The sequence below is a fragment of the Sturnira hondurensis genome, unplaced genomic scaffold, assembly GCF_014824575.4.
Source record: "Sturnira hondurensis isolate 20B ecotype Veracruz unplaced genomic scaffold, ASM1482457v3 Scaffold0003801, whole genome shotgun sequence".
Taxonomy (NCBI): Eukaryota; Metazoa; Chordata; class Mammalia; order Chiroptera; family Phyllostomidae; genus Sturnira; species Sturnira hondurensis.
Genome location: NW_028076432.1, coordinates 7612429 through 7636393, shown reverse-complemented (window position 1 = coordinate 7636393; position 23965 = coordinate 7612429).

The window sequence follows — 23965 nt, the reverse complement described above, 5'->3', positions numbered from 1 at the left end:
CAAAAAAAATTGTGCAGTGTATGGAGAAGATGCTGTGACTTATCAAATGTCAAAAGTGGTTTGCCAAATTTTATGCTGGAGGTTTCTCACTGGATGAGTTGGCTCCATGGTTGGGTAGACTAGTTGAAATTGATAGCAATCCAATCAAGACATTGATTGAGAAGAACCAACGTTATCATACATAAGAGAGAGCCAACACACTCAAAATATGCAAATCAATAAAGTCATTGGTGAAAGTTATTGTTTTATTTTAAAGAAACAACCATAAAATAAAGTTTATTTTGGCCAACCCCAAAAAAACTCCATCAACAACTGCAGAAAGTGTATTCTTTTCAAGTGCATGTGCAACATTCTAAAAAGAGACCAAATGCTGCATCATAAAAAAAAAATTTCACTAAATTCAAAGACTGAAACTCCATAGATTATATGCTCTGATCATAACAACACTACATTAGAAATTAATAATGATAATATATAGCAAAATATATAAATATTTTAAAACAAAAGCAATACACATCTAATACCCAGGGGTCAAAGAGAAAATCACAAAGAAGATTAGAAAATATTTTCACTGAATGGTTACAACATATGAAAATTTACAAGAAGCAACTAAAGCATTCCTCAGAGGACAATGCACAGCCTTAGGATAAGCAGGTAAGAAGAAAAGCACCCCCCAATCCAAGATGGCGGAGGATAAGTAGAAGCTACACTAACCTACTCCTAGGACCAATCTGAATTACAACTAAATTGTAGAGAAATCATCCTGAATAACCGATTGGCCATTAGCTAGAAGGAAGCCTTATAACCTAGAACAGACAGAAGAAACCACGTCATCATAATGAAATTGGTAGGGAGTGCAGAGGAGGTACAAGAGGGTTGGCTGGGCTCCCGCAGGTGGCAGATGAAGTGACAGAGGGACTTCATGCAAAGACAAGGAAATGAAGTAACATGTTGTTAAACAATGAATGGATCAAGGAGTGAGACTCACTTCTCAGGAAGTGAGGTCAAGGAAGAAACAAAAAGATACCTTGAAACAAATAAAAGTGAGAACAATCCAAAATCTGTGGGACACTGGGAAAGCAATCCTAAGAGGGAAATTCAGAGCATTACAGGTCTATCTCAAAAAAAAAGAAAAAGAAAAAGAAAAAGCTCAAATAAATAATCCAACTTTACACAGAAAGGAAGTAGAAAAAGAACAACAAACAAAGCCCAAAGTGAATAGAAGGAAGGAAACAATAAAGATCAGAGCAGAAATAAATGCAAAAGTCTAAAAAACAATACAAAAGATTAATGAATCCAAGAGCTGGTTCCTTGAAAACATAAAAAAAGATTGACAAAACTTTAACCAGACTCATTAACCAAAAAAAGAGAGAGGGCCCAAGTAAATAAAATCAGAAATGAAAGAGGAGAAATAACTGACACCAAAAATATACAAAGGATTGTAAAAAAATGTTATGAAAAACTAAATGCCAAAAAAACCCTGAGCAACCTGGACAAAATGGATAAATTCCTAGAAACAGAGAATCTTCCAAAAATAAATCGGGGGAATCAGAGAATCTGCACAGACAAAGTACACCTAGTGAAATTGGAGCAGTAATCAAAAACCCCAACAAATAGAAGTCCTGGACTAGGTGTCTTCACAAGTGAATTTTATCAACCATTCCAAGAATTAAGAGCTCTTCTCAAACTATTTCAAAAAAATTCAAGAGGAGGGAAGGCTCTCAAACTCATTTTACTAAGCCAGCGTTATCCTAATTCCAAAAGCAGATAAAGACACTACAAAGAAAGAAAATTATAACCAATATCCCTGATGAACATAGGGGCTAAACTCCTCAACAAAATGTCAGCAAACCAAAAGTAACAATGCATCAAAAAGATCATATACCGTGATCCAGTGGGATTTATTCTGGGAATGTAAGGCGGATATAACATTTGCAAATCAATACATGCAATTCACCACATAACAACTGAAGGATAAAAACCACACGATCATATCAATAGATGCAGAAAAAGCAGTTGATAAAATCCAGCACCCATTTATGATAAAATCTCTCTGAAAAGTGGTATTACAGGGAATATAATTAAACATAATAAGAGCCATATATGATAAACCCATTGCCAGCCTCATACTCAATGGGCAAAAACTACAAGCACTCCTCTTAAGATCAGGAATGAGATAGGCATGTCCGCTTCCACCTCTCTTACTCAATATAGGACTAGATGTCCTAGCCACAGCAATCAGACAAGAAGAAATAAAAGGCATCCAAATTAGGAACTTTATTCAAACGAATTTAACTGCTTATACAAATTTCTAAAACATACAGCTTACCAAACTAAAGTAAGAAGGAGAATATCTTATTAAGTATGTTAATATACACTTTTTGAAAACATCCACTTTCCAACTCATTGTATAAAGCTAGCATAACCCTGATAACAAATTGCTAAGAAGATATAAAAAAAGAAATTTACAAATGTCTCTCAAAAATTCTAAACAAAATAAAAAAATTAAATCTACCAACATATAAAATATGTTGAAAATCTATCAACATATAAAAATGATAATGTGTCATCAACAACTGGTGCTTACCCTGGAAAATGCAAGGTTAGCACAACATTTATAAATCAATCCATTTAATACACCACATAAACAGAAAAAAAGAAATATATACTATCACATAATAGATGCAGGAAAAGCCTTTGTCAGAATTTAACACTCATTCATGTTTAAAAACAGCATCTTTCAGCAAAGAAAAAATAGAGGATTTTTTTTTCAATCTGGTAAAAATAATAGAGTATTTCCAAAAATCCTGCAGTTAACATCAAACCTAAAATATTAAATGTCTTTTCTCTAGAATTAGTACTAAGACATGTTGATATATTTTTAGCATTTCTATTCAACATTGTACCAAAGGTTCTAGCCAATAAAGCAAGTCAAGATAAAAAGGTGATAAAAAGGTAAAAGGCATATAAGATTAGACTAGAGTAAGAAAATATCTTTATAACAGATTATATGATTGCTTCCATAGAAACCTCTAAGGAATCTACCCCAGAAAACTACTACTATTAATAACAAAATTTAGCAAAAACACAGGATACAAGTCCAACACCCAAAAATTTATTGCACTTATGTATAGTAGGAAAAGTAATTGGAAATAAAATTTAAAAAGCAATACTACTTACAACAGATCTAAAAACATAAAATACTTTGATATATACAATATTTAACAAAAGAAATGTGCAAGTTCTCTACACTATAAGTATAAAGCATCACAGAGAGAAACTTAAAAAGACAAATTTACAAAAATAACTATCATTCATAAATTGGAAGATTCAGTATTATAGTCTCCAAGTCTGCCAAAATTTATCAAGTAAAAATTTCACTAGGTATGGCAAGTTGATTCTATAATTTGTTTGGAAATACAAAGTATTTTGAGTAACCAAAACAATTTTTAAAGAGAACAAAGTTGGAGGAACTAGGCAACCTGATTTCAAGACTGACTATAAAGCTACAGTAAGCAAGTCAGCATGGTCTATGTAAAGAACACACAGATGGGTCAAAGGAAAAAAGATAGACCAAGGATAGACTCACATACACACAATTTATTTTCAACAAAGCTTCCATGGTAATTTCATAGGGAAATTACATTCTTTTTCACTAATAATACTACTAGAAAATCTTGACATCAACATAACACAAATGGATCCTTGACTCCTACCCTCATTCAATACACAAATTTTTCAATAAGGATCACAGACATCAGTATGTAAAACTGCTGGAGGAAAATACATCCTTATCATTAGTGTAGGCAAGATTACTTAGGATGCAAAATGCATCATCTATAAAAGATTGATAAATTCTATTCCATCCTAATTAAAATATCTGTTCTTAAACTGCATCATTAAGGAAAAGATAAGCTGCGGATTGAGAAAAAAAAACCTAGATGTTTACACATAGATGTAGTAAAAAACTTGATTTCAGAATATGTAAACAACTTCTATAACATAATTTTTAAAACTCAAACTAAACAGTAAGCAAAAAATTCAAGTACGTATTTCCCAAAAGAAGATATATGAGTGTCCAAAAAGCACATGAAAAAAATTTAACATCATCAGGCATCAGGGAATTGCAAATCAAAGACCGACAGTGCAAAGTGTCGGCAAGGATATGGAGCTACTGGAACGCCCACAGGCTGCTCCCAGTGCAAATGCAAAACCAGGCAACCACTCTAGGAAACAGTTTGGTTAATCGTATATTTGCCATGTGACCCAGCAATTCTACTCCTAAGTATTTCCTTGAAAAAAAAATGTAAAATGTGCTCATGGAAAGTATAAAAATATTCAAAGAAGATTTCATTCATAATAGCCAAAAACTAATATCACCCCAAATTGCCATGAACACTCAAATAACATTTCACAGTATGGCAAATTCATGCAATGTACCCCATAATTAAATAAAAACAAAAAAACTCTACAACATCATGAATGAAATCTTAAAAACAGCATGGTTGAGTGAAAGAAGCAAGACACCAAACAGCACAAGCTATATAATTTCAGTTATAGGAAATTCTAGAATAGGCCAAATTAAGCTGTGTTAATAGAAATCAGATGACCAGCCAGGCAGAGAGTAGAGGGTGAGGTGGTCGACTGCTGAGAGGACTTTCCCAGGTGACAAAAATGTTCCTGAGTGGGCTGGTGGCTACATCAATGTATTCATTTGACAGAATTTATTTCACTGTATACTTGAGATTTAGTCATATTATTACTTATGCAAGTTATACCTCAAAAGTAGTTTTTTAAGTGACAATCCTGGGAAGAGAGAAGGGCCTTTCGGGCGGTGGGACAGCTTTTGCCAAGGCTCAGAGGAAAATTTGTTCTGCAGAGTGGTTCATAAATTACCTTTTGGATGCTTTGTAGCCATTTTAATGCTTTCTTACCTACCTGTGTGTTTCAGCTGAATCGTACACTCAACAAGAGGCTCTCCGCAGGCTCACTAGAATGCACGCATGTCTGGTGCAATGTGGCGCTGCACGTGCCTTTCAGGCTTGGACTCTGGAGCCAGAAGCCTTGATCCAAATCCCAACACCTGCCCGACTCCTGTTTAGCAGCTGCAAAAGCTTAGGCAAGCATGCGATACCTCATGTCTCTGTTTTCCTGTCACTGAAATGGAGATGGTAACAGTACCTCTCTGCCAAGGTTGTTGTGAGGATTGTGTGAGTTAACACATGCAGTGTCCTTAGAGCCCATCACGTAGTAGATATGAATAAATATCAATGCTGACTTAGGACAGTCTCCATCATTCTTATTCACCATCACTTCCTGGTGCACAATTGACTCCCACTTGAATGTACTGGTAGAGAAAGAGGTCTGTTTGGGCTGGAAAAGGATCTGTTTCCAGTCCCAGCATTCTCCCTGCGGATGGAAGCTTCTGGACAACACCCCTGATAGTACACCCACCGGAAGCTTTCCCCTAACCTGTGCAGCTGCACATGGAGAACCAATGCATCCCAAGACCCATGGAGAACATTTTACAAAATAATAATTTCAGTCTCAACAATCTTAACTTGCTTGCTTGTTATTAACATTTGGGAATTTAAAATTTTTTTGTGTACAGATCTCATTGAACAAGAAAAATAATTTTTCATTTATTCAAAATAATATGCTATATATCACATATTTGACATAGCCTCTATTTCTTAGGCAATAAATTTACTTGTAAACTATCAGTAAACTCTACTCTCCAAGAAAATCTCCCCCAAACAGTCAGTAACATGCACCATCTTGCTCTTCTTTCAAGGACTTATTGTAAGTCCTTCACCCACTACACAACTGTGCCTCTTAAAGTCTGATCCCACTGAAGTCAACCTCCTGAAGCAGAATCCCTACCAAATTTGAAAACCTAGTCAACCTGCCTGTTCTATAGGAACAGAAAACAGACCCAGAGAGGGGAAATGTCTTGTTCAACATCACGCAGGTTGTTGTTTGGTCAATCAGCACAGATATGGACTAACAAAGATATATAGAGTGATGACTATGTGCCTTATTGGACAGACTCTGGAGGTGCAGAGAAATAAGAACTAGTCGGAGCCCAAGATCCCAGCCTTCCTCCTGGTGCCCCTTCCCCTTCCCAGTGCCTCCAGTGTGAAGTAAAAGGGATGCTCCCAGGAAGAAGATCAGGAGGAGCAACAGGAGGGATTTGGAGTGGGAAAATTGAGGATAGCTTGGTAAATCTCCTAAGTCACTTATATAAGGGGCAGCTTGTGATCGACCCATTTTGTGTGTCCTGGGATGGCTAGTGGCATGTTTTGTCCATAGGGGGCACAGCAACTCAGTAAGCAGAATAAAATTTTATATGCGCATAAATGAAATGGTACTTGCAAAACAAAATGAGACAGATGGAAGAGAAGGAGACAGGCTGGGTTGAGATAGGATGGGAAGGCACAGGATGGGATCTGATGGCCTTGAAATGAAGGAAATCAAATCAAACCCATGGTGCGTGGGCAGATACCTACGTTCACCCATCCACATTCTCACTTCCCCCTCTTGTGGCAAGGAAGCTGGCAGCATGCTGTAACAAAGCATGTCACTCGCCATCTTGGCCCCTCAGCCTGGTGCAATACCCCATTGGGTCCACTACTCCCAACCAGAAAGTCCAGCACCTCCTAAAATAGAAGAGGACACCTGAGTCCCAAGAAAGAGGAGCACTGAGCCCATTATAATGTCTTATCCACAGAAACACAAATTGATAGAATTGGATTTTCAGCCTGCTTTACTCATGCAAAAAAAAAAAAAAGGTTCTGAGCATTTTCTGGGGACAATTATGTGGCTGAATATCTGAATATGTATTTGTTACTTGAAGAAAACAGACCAATCAATACTTCTCATCCTGAAGAGAGAAGGACGTGGCGGGCGGGGAAAGCAGCCAGGCTATCATCTGGTACCTGGTCCAGTTCCACCCTGAGCTGAGACTGCGGATCACACTGCTGCCCGCATCTGTGCCAGGATCTTCACGGTCCTGACCTCCAAGGCTGTGGTTCGTCATTATCTCACCAAGCATTTGCTTCACACTCACTTCAAAGCTCCCATTACTTCTCGCTGCTTCTTACAGGACTGGAGCGGCTTGCTGCGGAGGGAGATGGGCTGCGCGCCAGAGCCCAGCAGCTGCCGAGTTGAGGCTGTTCCTCTGCTGCAGTTGCTCACAGCTGCTGCGTCAGAACGTTTCAGATCCTTCGTAACTCAGAACAGGCTCACTCAGGTTAAACCTGTGTGGTGGACACAGACTTTGACCACCACTCTCCTTTCACCCTCCGCATTTGCGGGGCAGCTCACTCCCCAGCCTGGTCTCCTTACTTTGCTTTGGACCCAGTGAGCTCCTGGTGGTACAACACAGAGCTCAGAACTACATCCTCTGGCCAAGCCTACAAAGACAGTGGACCTATGTTGACCAGCTGGTTGGTCTCCAAGTCAGCCTTCCGATGTGGCCTGGGCTGTGTTTTCTCCTGCTGCTTTACTACTAAATAGTGCTGGTCCTGGGCAATGGTGGACATAAAAAAACTTGATGTAAATGACCTACCATCTTCCATCAAAGTATACCCCACATGTATCCTATCAAACTACAGGAAACTTTGTTTTAAATATAGGTCCTTTGATAATCCTGCTATCAGAGATGGGGTCTTTGTCCTCGCCCCTTGCATCTAGGCAGGCTTATGACTGACTGACAACCGACAGAATGTTGTAGAACAGAGGCTTCCAGACTTCTGAGGCTTAGTCAGAAGAGTCAGCGGGATGCCCACTTTCAGAGCCGGGAGACCCCATGTAAGGAATGCAACTTCCTTGAGGCCACCATGCTTTAGAAAGTCCAGGCCACTTGTCAGAGTTCTAATCAACGGTACCAGCGACGATCCAAGCTGATCACCAGCATCAACTCTCGGATGGAGATGGAAGGGAAGGTGGCCCCGTAGGAGTCCAGCCCCAGCCATAGAGTCACCCAGCCCGTTTCCGCTGTGCCTTTTCCAGAGTTCCCGCCCCGCAGACGCCACGGGCAGGATGAAGGTTGGTGAGCCAGAGAGGGACACCACCTGGGAGCTCATTAGAAATGCAGGATCTCAGGCTTCGGCCAGGACCCACAGAGTCAAAATCCAGTTTAAGATCCCCAGGTGGTTCACAGTACACTGGGATTTAAGAAGCACAGCAACCTAGGAGACGGAGGAAAGTGGCTTTTAGCTGCCTTCTAATTAGAGTAATGAGGCCAATGTCAGCACTGACCAAATTCCCTCCTGTCAGTCAGCCAGGAGGAGAGAAAAAGCCTTTTTGTTTAAAAAAAATTTTTCTCTTTTAAGCGAAGAATTCTCTTCAGCTGATCTTATCTAAATGAAATGAATTAGGTTTCAGATGAAAGACAAAACATTAGTTACATTAGCACCACTGACTGGTTGATTAAACAACAATTGGTCCATCAGACTGAGGAACGGAACGTTTAAAGCTACTATGTTTTGCATTGATTCGCTGGCAGCGAGAGTAATGGGGCAAACAGTGAGACACAATGTTTGAAGCCGAGCGGGCCTGCATTTAAATCCCAGCTCTATCCCTAAGTGAAGTCAGCAAGCTACTCACTGAGCCTGTTTCTGATCTGTGAAGTGGTAATAATAAAACTTGTAAAGGAATTTTTATGAAAAAGTATCTAATGTATGTGGAAACAGTGTGCCTCCCCTACGCATCTGCTCCCTGTGGCCCTGGCCACTCATTGCATGTGAGTTCTGCGTTGCCGTGGTGCCAACTCCAGGTGCAACGGGACCTTGCAGCTCCCCAGCCCATAACCCTCTGGAAACGTCAGGACCTCTTTTCAAGTTCTGAAGAGAGAATCTGACACTCAATTCAAGGTCCACAGTGACTAAGATTGACAGTCACCTCGTACAAACCTCGTTCTATCCTTTCCAGGCTCCAGGGTGATGGCGGAGTTTGAGGAAACACTTCCAAAGAAAAGAGGACGCCCTTAGCTGTTCCACCTCCTGAGGGGATGTGGGTAGAAGTGGCCCAGATAGAAGCTAGACTAAACCCCAAAAGAAGCTCAAACAGAACAGAAAAAATAAAATCCAAATACCCCGCCTCAAGTGTTCATATTTTACAATTTCTCTCTGCTTTTGTCTTTGTATACGAAATGTAGGTCTTGTTCCATGACTCTCAGAGGCAGGCCTGGGTTTGAGTGCCAGCTGTGTGGCCTCTGGGCCTCCATTTCTTTATCAGTAAAATGAGTGAATATAACATAAAATGATGTCTTTTTCTCTGACTACCTGGGATAGTGAGGGCCTGCTCTGTGTCAGGCACTACTGCCAGCACTTGAGACATGGTCTATGCCCAGAAAACTAGTATAATCACAGGGGAAATAGACTTGTCAATTCAAATAATTATTCTACCACAGAGTTTTTCAAAGTATGATCAGATGACTCTCCATACCATGTGGTAGAACAATGGGACTCCAATATTAGGGAACATAAGAATTTTCTGGGCTCCTCCTTAATGCAGATTCCTAGGTCTCGCCCTAGGTGCACTGATTCAGAAACAATGGGGTTGGAGCCCAGGAACCTGCACTTTAAACAAGCCCCCGGGAAAGGCTAAGAGTGCAATGTTAACCGAGGCCTGCTCTTCCTCCTGAGAAGTGTCACAGTTGAGGTCATGGGGAAGAGTGAACCCTGCATTAAGGAGTTAGGGAAGGCTTCCTCAGGGGGCGACATTTGCATGGAGTCCCAAATGCATTTGCCAGAAAGGACACGGGGGTCGGAGAAGTGAGGCAGAGGGAAAAGCACAAGCCCAGAAGCGTGAAAACCACAGCAGGCTCCAAGAGACCAGAGAAGAGACCCGTCTAACTGGGACAGTGAACTTTAGTGTAAAGAGTGTCAGAATATGAGACTGGAGCCAACTGGGAAGGGCCACACATGCAAAGCTTAAAAACATAAAAGTTTCAGGGGTCTTTCTCTGACTTGCATTTTCTTTTCATATTGTAGGGGAGGAAAAGTTATTTGCCATCTACCCTTCTAGGTTCTTGGCTGAGACCCCCAGGTAAGACAAATTTACAGGAAAAAAAAACAAACAAGTTTAATAACATATATAGCTCCTATATATGTGGGAGAGACCCAGGAAACTGACTAACTGCCTGAAATGGCCCCAGCCCCCACCTTAAATGCCATCTCCAGCCAAAGACAAAGGCTGGCTGAAGACAGTGTGAGGGGGTCACTAGGCTAAGAACAGCAAACAAGGATAATCCCTGCCTCCTCCACCAATAAGTTTCTAGACACTCAGTCCATCTCTCTCTCCTGGTTCTCAGAGAAAGATGCCCCTACCGAGGGAGAGTTCCCTTACCAATGTCAAAGTCTCTTACAAAAGGGTGACTTCTGCTCAGTTTTGGAGCTTCTCCTATATCCGTTGTTTCTTAAGAATAATCAGCCTAAAAGAATCCTTATGTTAAAGAGTCAGATTTTGGGGCAGTGAATTCTGCTCTCTCTCACTATCACTTCTCTGAAATTCACTCACCTGTCATTGCCCTGGCCTGGGAGGGCTCACCCAGCACTGCTGTTCTGACACGGCAGGTGCAGAGGGCCTGAAGCCAGTGACACCTAAGGCCACTGACAGAAGGAGAATTGAATGCATCCCCAAATCTCTCAGCTCAAGGAAAAAAGAATCATTCCTTGACCTTCTCTCAAAAACCTGGGCAGACTGGGAGTGCTCTGGCCAGAGACATCGTTCAGCCACTAGCCAAGTCCAAGAGCTACTTTGTCTCACTGGTGGCCAGGAGACGCTGGGATTCTGCAAGGACTTCCCTCCCCAGGTCAGGAACATCAATTGACCTTGAGCCAAACTTCCCCACTCCCCACTTCGCCCCCAGGACCTGGCATTTCCATTGCTAAAGTCTTCCAAATAGCCACATGCCGTTAGGGCAAGGGCAAAACCCCACACCCAGAAATGTTCTTTCTTTTTTTATTTATTTAATGACAATAGGGACAATTTCCTTTTAAAATAGTCACCCACGTGTGATTGATAGGAAACCACTACTTGTCATTACCAGCTCCACAGAAAATGTCATTCAGTCAAACTTAACTAAGCCTTGTATTTCCTGTACTTGCTCTCCCCCGAACTGGGCCCCCCCGACAGCTACCCATTCCAGAAACAGCAGAGAGCCTGAGTATCCTGCAGTATTTTTCATAGAACAATTCCTCCAGCCTAACAGATTAAATTTCCAGGGCTCTTTATTCGCTCTTCATAAAAAGATACCCCTGCTGGAGACACATGTCCAACACTATTTAGCTTCCAGTTAGAACAAAGAGTAAGGGCTTCGTTTCCTGCATTTCCTTCTCCGCACCTCCTCTACCCACCGCCTCCACCCAGGAACACCCCACCCTCCCCAGGCTTCTTCAGAGAATCAGGCAATTTTCTGAGGTTCCAACATTTCCTCTCCCACACCTCCAGCTGATGGGATTTTTAAGCAGCCTGCTGTTAAGGCCAGCAGAGACCATTTCCTGCAGAGAGTCTGCAGGTGCACACGTTCAAGAGCAGCACTGAGCCTGCCAGCGTTCACATGAAAGGCGAGGGCTTTGGAGTCAGAATGACCGGCATTGCCATTCTAGCTCTCCCTGGCCCTAGCTAGCTGCCTCCCCCCTCCCCCCTCCCCCCTCCCCCCAGTGTTTTTCCTTAGGAAACCTCAGTTTTCTTCCTTGTAATATGGAAACAATGTGAGCAGCTGTCCAGTTTTAGTGTGAGAAGGAAATAAAGTAACTGTGGCAGATGCTGCTGACTATCATTCTCAATTGTATCATTCCGTGGCACCTTCCACATTACGGACTAGAAGAACTTGGTATTCACTTGCTCAGACTCCCTTTTAGCAAGGGCAGGCCGGGTAACGCCATGCTGGGCAGTGGGCTACACGCAGAAGTCTGGCGGGGATTCTGGAGATGATTGTGCTTTACTAATAAAAGGGACAGATGTAACTGACTCTCTCCCCCTTTTCCTTTCTTCCTGACTTGAACAGAGATGAGATGTCTGAAACTGCAGGAGCCATTGTGTGGCCAAGAGAACATCAGAGTCATCCGCCCTGACATCGAGACATGAACCCATGCTGAAGCCATTGAATTTCATATTTCACATTATGTGGGGGAAAAGTCTGTTTACACCACTGCAGGCCAGTCTGTTTCTTGCTACCAGATACATTCCTGATATATGTAAGTGATGTATATAAAATGTTACAATAGTCACTGGGATTTGATGATTATCAGTTCTATTTTATTCCCCTCGCTCCCCGTATGTCTTTTCCTCAAAATGTGAAGTCCTAATCTATACCATGGGATTATTCATATTTAGGGCAGAGCTTGGGCCCAGAATACAGACTGGTTTCCAAGGCTTCTACCATCTGTTTCATCCCCCCACGCCCACCTGTGTGCTGCTATCAGAATCCCAGCCAGGGCCAGTCGGACCAGTTGGTTATAACCCACCTGAGTCATACCTGTTCTACCCCCTAAACCCCACTGTCCATCCCTGCCCTCCCTCATTCTCCTCTTCCCTTCTTTCTTTGAGCTGGAATTTTCTCCATCCTTTTGTTGCTGCCTACAACCCCAACATCACTCTGAGATACCGTATTTTGCTGGGTATAATGCACACTCACATTTCTGTACACATTATACATGGGATTATTATGCCCATTATTATACCCATGGTATGTAATTATTACACCTAGTAGAATATGCATCCTTATTCTTCCCCAAAAAATTTGGGCAAAAAAGTACACAAGGCAAAATACAATAACTTATCTGATGTGGTCAGTCACAGGCAGAAGAGTCATTAAGTACCAGCATAACTGCCCCATTTGGCTTTGGCATTGGCATTGGCAATGGCAAAGGGCAGACAGAAAAACGTAACTATTCAAGGGAGCCCCTGGAAAGGAGGGAGAGAGTATGAACAACCAATAACAGAGTCAAAGTTCTACAGGACGGCTGCAGAACAGCCATCTGGGCGTGACTTTGGCAGAGGTAGTCATGACAATGACAGAGCAGGAGAACCAAGAGGACCCCAGGGCTTCCCATGAAGCAAGGCAGCAAGAAGAAGGAGTGCAGGAGAAAAAGCCACAGTGCAGGAGGGGCCCCCAAAGTGCCACAAGGTCCCTGGACAAAGAAAGGGGGATTCGAATGGTCAAAGGTTTGGAGGACCTGTGTCCAGCCACAACCCCTGGGCACAGAAGTGGGGTGGATCACCAGGTGGTTAACAAAATAAACAATGACGGATGACATAAGGGGGCTTTCCTTCAGGTAGACCTCCAGGGGCCTGTGGGCAGCTGCCACACGGCTCTGACCATGCTCTTCTTGGGCGAATTGCGACACCTGCTGGCTTACTGTGGGGAAAAGCCAGGCTTCAAGACTTGTTTAAAAGTCACCTGGTGCAATTACAGTGCAAATGGCTCCCAAATGGCCTGGGTTCTTTGCTGGCGAGAAAATTCGTGTCTAAGACTCTGTGCCCACTTGTGGATTCAGCTTCCTGCGACCACAGTGGTCGCTGGACTCCTGGATGAGCAATGGGAGCAACCAGAAAATGGACCGCTGTGACAGAACAGTGTTGCTGCGGTGGATGTGGACAGAACACAGAGAGACCTAATTTTTGGTTCTGCCTCTTTGTGGTGTAGGGGCATTAAGTAAATCACTTCTGTTTCATTGTTGATCTTTTCAAAATAGTTCATGATTTTTATCCTGCCCACCTTACACTTGTCTGTTCAAGGAATTAAATGAGCTATGCTTATTGAAACCACAAATGTGTTTTAGTGTTTTCAAGCACTGCCCGAGCATCTACCATGTGCTAACTACCATGGCACCAGAGATGCTCCCATCTACATACACACACACACAGGCACAGCAGTGTGCGTATGTGTGCACCACACACACTCTGCAGAGACAACAATGCATCAACCTCATTTCTCGTCTAAGAAGAGAGACATACATGTAAACCAAAGAATCATGTGTTCTCTTTGCCTCAAATTCTTCTCCCTCAGCTTATCTTTCAAACCTAAGCTCAGATGTCACCTCCTCTTGGAAGCCTTCCTTCCATGCCCACCCCAATCAAGCCAAGTTACTTGTGATGCTGTTAGAGCACTGCTATCATTTTTCAGGACCGTAACACCTGAAGTCATGTAGGCGTGCGTCCAAATTCTAGCATCCCCACCCCCCGCCAATGAGCTTTGGCACTTCAGGCACGTCACGTAGCATCACCAAGGCTTACCCCCATCTTCGGCAAAATGGAATTAACCACACCTCCTTCTCAGGGTTTTATGGATATTAAACAAAGGGAACATGGGAAGCACTTGGGAGAGTGCCTGACAAAGAAGTATGTAAGAAATATTATTTTTACTATTGTTTATGAAAATGTTAGTTTAATGCCCAACCCTCCTACCCAGAAGGCAGAGAGAGGCCTTACTGATTTTGTTCATACCATATCTCCTGTGCCTATCACATTAGCTCCAAATCCAGGGGTTTTTCCCCCCTCTGGAAAATGCGAATATAAATAACTACTTCATTCCAGGTATTATAAAGATTAAAGGTGGTAACATCTCCGTCAGAGGTAAGGCAGTCAGCATGTCAGCATGTAGCCAAACACATAGGTAAGTGTGTTCAACGGGTGCTATTGTTACTAATAATGTAGACAAAGTACGGGCAGTGTTCAAAAGTAATCTAGGAAAGGTAATGTAACTACTTTTACCTGAGAATGGGGAAGGCCCACCTAGGAGGAAATATGCCTAAGCAGGGTTTTAAGGGAGAGAGAGCAGTGATCTGAATGAACTCTGCACTCAGCTGTGGATATACACAGAGAAAAGCAACCCAGCCCCTGACCCCCAGTCTCAGAAGGGAGGACATCTCCTCCTCAGCAGAGGACACAGAAGATTGCCTGATCCAGCGCACTCTGTCAGAGAAGGCCTTCGGAAGGTGACCCCGGAGGGCAACTGGAAGTGGGGACAGGAGCGTTAACCAGGCTGTGAAACCAAGAAAACGTTTTGTTCAGAAGGAGCAGCCGGTGAGAGTGGGAATGCAGGGAAACTGCAAAGTGTGCCATTGAGCTCAGGCTTTGCATTTGCAGGCAGGATCGGGAAGAGTAGAGCTGGAGAGAGAAGTCAGGAGCCAGATAATAATGAAGAACTTTACCAGCCATACTAAGGAATTTGAATTTTACTCAAAAGGCAGTGGGAAAGCCCTGGCTGGTGTAGCTCAGTGAATTGAGCACAAGCCTGGGAACCAGAGGATTGCGGTTCAATTCCCAGTCAGGGTACATGCCTGGGTTGCAGGCCAGTTCCTGGCAGGGGCCAGTTCCCAGAAGGGGATGCACAAAAAACAACCATACATTGATGTTTCTCTTCCTCTCTCCTTCCCTTCCCCTCTAAAGATAAATAAATAAAATAAAAAATAAAAAAAGGCAGTGGGAGCAGCTGAAGGATTTCGCAAGAGAGGGGGAGTGATAGGATCACAGTTGCGTTTCAGATAGGGCATTCTAGAAGAACAATCAGACAGTCTCTGGGAGTGAGTTCAGAGGCTTTGGAAAGAGGACAGGCAAAGGCGATGGCCTGATTTAGGAAGTAGAAGTGATGAGAGGCTGAGTGAATTAACAATATAATCAGGAAGTAAAATCGCAGGACTTACAGACCAATTAGATGTGGGAAGCAAAAACAGAACAAATGATCCAGAATGTCTCTTGGGTTACTGGATAGATAATGGAGCCATTCAATGATTCAAAGAGAACAAGAAGAAAGCAAGTTTGTCACTGAAAAGGGAGGGCATCGTTTTGTACATATTTCATTTGTAGTTTCTACAGAGCCCATACAGATTCCCTTCCTTGTTATTATGTAACACATCATGTCCTCATGCCCAGCCACCTGCAGGTTTATACAGACATCCTGAATCTTTGTTTTTCATCATCACTGGCTTTCTCCAGCTTCCCAAGAATTTTTGTCACAAGGTCAAATCACCTACTTTCCCTAGCTTTTCCCTGACAAGTCAGCCCTTTCAAGAAACTGACTCATTTCTTTCTTCCTTCCAGGAAGCTCAGAGAGTCCCAAAGAAGTTGGACCCAAGAAGGAACACACCAAGGCACATCATAATTACATTAGCCAAGACTAAAATGAAGGAGAGAATCCTAGAAACAGCAAGAGATAAGGGGACAGTCACCTACAAAGGAGTGCCCATCAGACTGTCAGCTGATTTCTCAAAGAGACCTTACAGGCAAGAAGGGGCTGGAAGGAAGTATTCCAAGTCATGAAATCCAAAGACCTACATCCAAGACTGCTCTATCCAGCAAAGCTTTCATTTAGAATGGAAGGGCAGATAAAGTGCTTCGCAGATAAGATCAAATTCAAGGAGTTCATCATCACCAAGCCCTTATTATATGAAATGTTAAAGGGACTTATCTAAGAAAAAGAAGATAAAAAATATGAACAGTGAAAGGACAGCAAACTCACAGTTACTAACAACCACACCTAAAACAAAACCAAACCAAGAGGACAGCTAGAACAGGAGTGGAACCATAGAAATGAAGAACACATGGAGGGTTAGCAACAGGGGAGTGGGAGGAGGAAAAGGGGGGAGAAGATACAGAAAATAAGTAGCATAGACGGTAGGTAAAAAATAGACAAGAGGTAGGGCAAGAATAGTATGGGAAATATAGAATCTAAAGAACTTGAGACACGTGGTCATAAACTAAAGGGGGAAGGGTGGGGGAGGGGTGTGCAGGGTGGAGGGGAATGAAGGGGGGAATAGAACAACTGTAATGGTATAATCAACAAAATATATTTAAAAAAAATTTTTTAAGAAAAGAAGCTGACTCAGATTCTTAGACAACCAAGTCTCCATCAGCAATTTCACGAATGGAGACGGATCTTAGCGCAGAACCTGAGCCCGAAGACACATTGGAGAGTGATCCGCACAGGGTTTGTCGAAGGGCAGCACTGAGAACAGGGGAATTCATCTATAGGGATGGAGGCGGGTAAGGGGTCATGGGCACAGCTGGAAGCCCAAGAACAAGAACCATTAGAAGAACAAGGCAAGGAGGCAAGGGGAGATGAGCTGGCAAAGGTAACTAAGGAGCGGCCTCAAAGATGTGGGAGAAAAACCATGAGAAACTCGGTGGAGGAACAAATTGAACAAGCAGTGGTCAGAGACATTGAGTGACAGAGAGACACTAGGACTGAAACCTAAATTTGGGGTCGTGGGTACCTGGGTGGTTTCAGTTGGTGGGAGCACTTGAAGATGAATTGTGGAAATGGAGATATTTTTGCAAAAACAACTGTTTCAAGAAATTTGCCTGTGAAATAGAAAGAGGGATGGGCAGGAGCTAAACTTAGCTACAGATAGAAAAAAAGTGTTCAGGGTTTTGTCCTTGAACATTTGTGCCTGTAGTGAAGCAACTTATAATAAAGTGCATACGGTTTAAGTTCCAGAGCCATACTTTCCGGGTGGAAGTCCTAGCCCCACTCACGAGCTGTGTGAGCTTGGGTGAACTCCTGAACTTCGACGGATCCCATTGGGCTCATCTGTAAGAAAGAAATAACAGAGACCAGAGGGGAGACGAGTGGGAGACTACGGGGGAGAAAGGAGGGAAAGGAACCTGTATAAAGGAGCCATGGACAAGGAAACATTAGGGAGAAGGGTGGGAAGGGCAGGAGAGAGTAATGGGGGGGAAATGGGGACAACTGTCATTAACAACAGTTAAAATTTTTTTTTAAAAGAAAATAAAGAGCAAGGACAGTCCTAATTTTTAAAATTCAGTTGAATTGTATTGGAGAACAAAACTTTCTCTTTATTTTATTACTTTCATTGAGGATAATCCATGAGAACGTGTGTTTGTAGGATTTAACATATTGATAAAAATCACAGATTAGGGAAACAAAGAGACAATACTAACTACACTGAGTTCTGGGCGTGAAGTAAGGTACAGATGTTGAGTGCTTGGATAGCGCCTTGATGCAGACACCGGCCCGCAGTGTCCACATCATTGTGGATGAAATGAGACAGTGACATGGACTATCGAGTCCATTCCGGTGAAGGAAAAGGGGCAGCGTGGTTTTCCTCTCAAGGGGAGCAAAAACCCCAGCCCTTGCTGTGACCGGCTTTTATTGGGTTTCTCAGCACATTACTTGATGGTCCTCATTTACTATGCGCAGGTTGCTTTAGGTGGTTACTTTTTACAGAAAACAAAGGAGACAATGCCTAATCACATCACAGAAGAGGGATATTTGCAAATGAAAAGGTCAAAAGTGGTTGGACCCGTTACACTGCTCCTTGAAAGGTTTAGCATGGATTTTAGGAAGTTACCTTGCAGTAAATGTTTGCCACAAATCCAGGACAGGGAGTTTTTAGCAAAAAAACACAAGACTCTAAGTGGCCTAGGCACATTGCAGGCCTGATTCCCCAGGGAGAACCTCTCCGTGGGCGTGGGTCCTGTGCATCTCCCAGTGGGAGCTGGGCCCATGCCACACAGAACGGTCTCCTACAGGGCCTGACCCATTGTAAACAATAAACACTGGCTGCTTTTGCTGTTGATATTCCTATTTGCTAATAGGAAAGAGGCATGGAAAGGAGACACTGAACACACAGGAACGATAAGAAGCACTGACGGAGCACAGTTCCTGAGGAGGCAGCGGGGCGGGGGCCGGGGCTGCAACCACCACCCCCCCCTCCACCTCCAAGTCAGAGGAGAGCACTGAGGGGGTGGGGAGGTGCGGGGAGGTGAGAGGGCCTCTGTTTTCTTCTGTGAAAGATGAAACAAGGCTGCCTGCTGAGAACGAAGGAGGGAGTGGGGAGGTGGGGAGAGGGTTGGCAGCAGAGGAGTGAGTGGGAACATGGATGTTGCTCTCTGCACAGTGAAGGTGGAGCAGGGGAGAACACAGCACTGAGGGATGGCTCTGGAGGGGAGTCTGGGACTCCCCCAGAGCACCAATGCTTGGCTGTCCTTGGCACACTCAACAGCCCGTGGAGGAGTGAAGATGACTCTTGGTTGCATGGCGTCGTGGTTGAGACTTTGGTGAGAGGCTGTGACAGGCAGTTAAAGGCACAGAACACTGAGACTGTGAAAGGTGGACCATGAGGTGGTGAAGGGGTGGTTGAAACTTCAAAGATATGAAGCCCTGAGAGGAAGAAATTGGAGGTAGGGAAGGAACTGACGTCTCAACAAGTAGATCCTTTAGAGTAAGGGAATGACAGATAGCAGGAGAGGAGGCCATGGCCAAAGGAGTCAAAAACTGGTGCAGTGAACTGAAGAGGACCACAGATCTTTGCTGCTGCTCCCATTGAGAGGAGGAGTCTAATTTCCTTCCACTTCAGTCTAGGCCAGGCCTAGGGATGAACCTGATCAATACAATGTAGTGTAAGTGATGATCTGGGCTGTATAGGCTGGGCCGTGAGAAAACTTGTAGCTTTTGCCCCATTCTCTTAGAAGGTGTTTAAGTCCTGATCAGCCTCATAGGAAATCCAACTATTCTGAGGTCACTATTCTGGGGGGCCCAAGTGGAGAGGCCAGCAGAAAAAGTCCTAGAAGAAGAGGAGAATAATTCCAGCCAGCCCGCTGCCATTTCAGGCCCAATTATTCAAATCCCCCAGCTGAAGACTCAGATATCATGGAGCAAAGACTAGCTGCCCTTGCTGAGCTCTGACCACCTGGCAGAGACCTAAACAAAATAAATGCTTGTGTTTGGGGTGGTTTGTTATGCGGCTCTGAACAGCCAGAACAACTGCGGTTAGCTTTTGACGCTGGTAGAGTCCAGGCTGAAGCAAGAGCCAAGGCTTGGTGATGGTCAGATGGCTGGATGAAGAAAATAAAAGAGAAACTTACTGATGTCAAGAGGGCCACCAGGGAAAAGGAACCTCCCCCCCTCCCACCACCCACTCAGGAGGCATAGGAAAGTGGATCAGAGAGAAAGAACAAAGAGAAACTTAGAATGTGCAATTTCCATAAGAGAAGAGTTTTACTGTCAAGTACCACAGGGAAAAAAATCTATTTTTATTTGAACACCATCATTAGGTATCCGTCTAACTGTTCATGCAAGCCGGTCCCAAGGAACATACTCAGCAACTGTTTAAATTTAGAGTGTATGACGTTGCCTTGGGTGATCACTCTATAAGTGTGAAATGATAAACTGCATCTCTCTAAAATGACATTTTTATATATAGATGTCCTATTACTCAATTGATTTCACCACCTCCCGCTCACCTCCCATGTATTGCCACGTATAGCCCTGTTTCTTTCTCGTGTGATGAAAATCATTCAACAAATTTGTGTGAAGTGTCTGCTATGCGCTGGGCTCTGTGCTAGGTGCTGTTCTTACATTTGTGAGTCAAGTGATGTCCAGGCACTTAAGACATGCCGGGTCTTGTACTATGTATGTACTTTTCAAGCCTTATCTTGATTCAAATAAAACTAATCCGTAGGTCCTCTTTCAGGTGGGGCTCCATCACAGAAACAAAGCTACTATAAATATGGAAAGGGATTTATGCATGGATTTGACCTTAGTCTTTGTGGGAGCTGGTTGTCTTGACATGTGATGCCAGGGTGGGAAGTCCTTAGGGGAGGTGGTCAGGAAGGGAAGATGGGTGTAAGGTGGGGGTGAGCAAGAACCAGCTGGAGCTCACGAGGACAGAGCAAAGCTAGGCGATGAGGATGTTTCTGATCTTGGTGGTAAGTGTCCTGTGGAAGCCCAGGCTTTGTCCTAAGGCTAAACAGACACACCTGGCCCAGGTGTCAGAGAAGGCAAAGGAGGATCCAGCCAAGGATGGGGCCATTGCAGGCCTGGTCACTACCTCCCACCAACCAGGTGAGCCAGCAGACTGGTGACCATGAGTGTGAACCACAGAACCACCGCAACTCACTTGCACTTTGCAAATCTCCCACTGGGATCTCTGTGAGGGCCCACTCTAACCAGAAGCACACAGGAGAGGGAATTCTGGGAACTGGAGTGCAGCCAGTCCAGTCATTACATTGCACAGACCCTATCCCCCCAACAGCAGTTGGTAGGCTCAGACACCATACAAATGTCAACAAGGGCATGAACGGAGGCTCTGTTCTCAGAAGCCCGTGCTCTGAGCAGACACAGACCTGCTCAGTGGCAAAGCCTGTGCTGTAAGCGACCACGCACAGCCTTCTCCGTTTCCATGGCAGGAAAGTGCACAGTGGTGGGCAACAATTAAACAGCCCGGACACTTTAGCCCCCAATTTGCACACATGGGCACAGGACCCAGGAGCTTTTCAGCTGCCTGAGGGAAAAAGATGAGACCTGACAGAAAAAATATATTGGCCACAAAATAGAAGAAAACTTAAAATTCAAACTAACTGGACTAAGTTATATGTTGACGTGGCTTCAACTTATCTACAGCTTACTTCATGCAATTTTAAACAAATTTAATATCATGCAAGATTTAGATGGATTCGTGGGTTTGATATAATGTGAGATGAGAGCACCCAAACTGCGAGTGCCCAGGGCCTACCAGTTTCTTCTGGACAAAGGAAAATTGTGGGGGATGGGTCTAGAGGTCAAGCCTTGTCTGAGGCCACATTTGGAGCAGACACGACAGTGCTGTCTTCTTCAGTAATTTGGAATGGCAATGTGGAGGGAAAAGGCAAAATATCACCTTATCTTCACTAGGGTTCCATATACAACTGAAGCAAAAACAGGCAGCTTTGGCCTTGGCACACTGCCCACCTTGCTGATGTGTTGGGAGCGTTTTAAACATATCACTGCAGGTGGTTGAATGAGAACAGAAACCAAAAACGTACTGATTCAATTTAGCAGCAGATTGAATTGCACTCACCAAGACATTCGCCGCTGCCTGTTCCCTCCTTCCTCTGAGCTCAGGCTGCAGGATGCCTGATCACAGAAGGCAGCCTTCTAGCAAATTCAATTAGCCAGAGAGAGACTTGTGTGGGTTAATGGATAAGGGAAATGAAAAGAGACGTAACTTCTTCACGGAAATGGCCCTGAGCAGTGTGGGAGGGGATTCAGTACCCTGCCAGCTGAAGATCTGCCTTTCTGGGGGCCAGATATTCGCCAGGTGTTGCAGCTTCCCACCCCAGGCTGCGGGGAGAGGGGACCCGTTAGATGAGACAGAACCGGACACCTTCAGCTGGGTTCCTGCCTCTGCAAGATTTCGGCTGCGTGAGAATGCATCGCTCTCATGCCCTGACCTTCATGGATGTGCGGCATCTGCTCTGCATGCTGAAGCACTGTGAAACGGTGGTCGCTGAGACCTGTCACAGACTGAGCACTTGCCGGCCGTCAGGCACTGTGCTAAACCAGTCTGTTCTCTGCCTTCACACTTGCTCATAACCACTGTGACAAACTGACCTCACGTAACCTGAAACTGTCACCCTGTCACCGCCGTCATCTACTAGGTGCTCATTGCTTCCCCAAGACGAAGGGAAGCACCTACTGAGTTCTAACTCCTACATTGAGGAGGGAGTTGGTACCTCCCCCCTCCTCACACCATATTCTAAGACACCATATTCTAAGACATAATGATATATGCCTACTGACCTGCCTCCCAGGTGTCCTGTCTCCTTCCTCTTGCCTTAGCTAAAGTGATTGCTGCCTCTTCTTCTAGAGACATCACACAGGGCTTACTTGTCGATCTCAAATTGAATTTAGTAGGGACATATATTGAGAGACAGTACTGGTTAAGAGTGTGGGTTAAAAGTGCAGTCTTTGGGGCTGTACAGCCTGAGTTTGAATTCCTGCCTTATTATTTATGGTCTTGTATGTATTTAGCAAGAATTTATAATCCACGTGACCATCAGTTTTCAACCTTAAAATAGCTATAATAGTACCTACCTCACACTGGATATTGTAAGGAGTAACAATATATATAAAATATATATAGGACGAACCACTGGACGTCCAGATAGCCAGTGATTCACAGCCTTCCTTCTGTCCCCAGACTCCTGAGGAATAAGATGAGTGCCCGCTGGAGCAGTGGCCCACTGCGGACCTGGCGTGGGTGAGGGCTAGGAGCATGGAGGCCACCCTGTGTCACATTTCTCACTGTACAACCAGCCCAAGTTACCTGAGTGACCCTGATGACATGCTCCACAATGGAACCCACTGCGTCTTTCAACAGAGGTACGCAAAGCCCAAATGCACAGACCTTGCGTGAGGTGCTGCACAGTGCTTGCAGCATAGCCAGAAAGACAGCACTGAGTGAGAACCTGCAAGTGTGCTGCGTGTCAGAGAGTAGAGATACTGGGCTGAGAGGTGAAAATTTTCTGAAGGACATGAGACCAAGGTGGAGTAAGAGTGAGTTCAGAGAAAGACACAAGAAGCCGTCAACATACAGTCCTCGCCCCAAATTAGAATCCAGACCGTCCTTCAGATGCGGATGTATAGCAAATGCAAAAATCCCTCAAGATGTAGATTCAGAATAGAACTCTAGCTCATTCTTAATAATCTGAAAAACCATCTCATGAATAAAACTAAAGAATACCATAGTTATAATATTAAGAAGAATACCACTATAAACACAATCAAGAGTAATTTGAAGCATCAGTAAGAATATAAAATATACATGTAGGCAGATATACACTATATCTTCAGTCTCTCCCTCTTTGCCCCTAGAATTTCTCTTATGGTTGACAATGAACACACCTTTCTCATGAATTCTCAAAGTAAAGGCCATTATATAGTCACTCTTGCAATAATGAACCAATAAACTAATTCAATAAAGCTGTGCCAGAAGTCCATTTCCTCCTGCTTTGCTCCTAAATCTAACCTGCCTGCCCTGAGTGGCCACTGCCATTTAGATCCCGGTTGTGTCTCTCTGGCTGACTCCCCTGTCTCCTAAGAAACACCATCTGGGGCAGTCGATTCCTCCCTCACAGTCTGGGAGATTAATGGACCCATCGCAGCCTGGGTCAGAGGCAGCCTGGCGACAGGCTTTTCACAGTGCCTGAGTTACTTAGAAAGGGAGTGAAA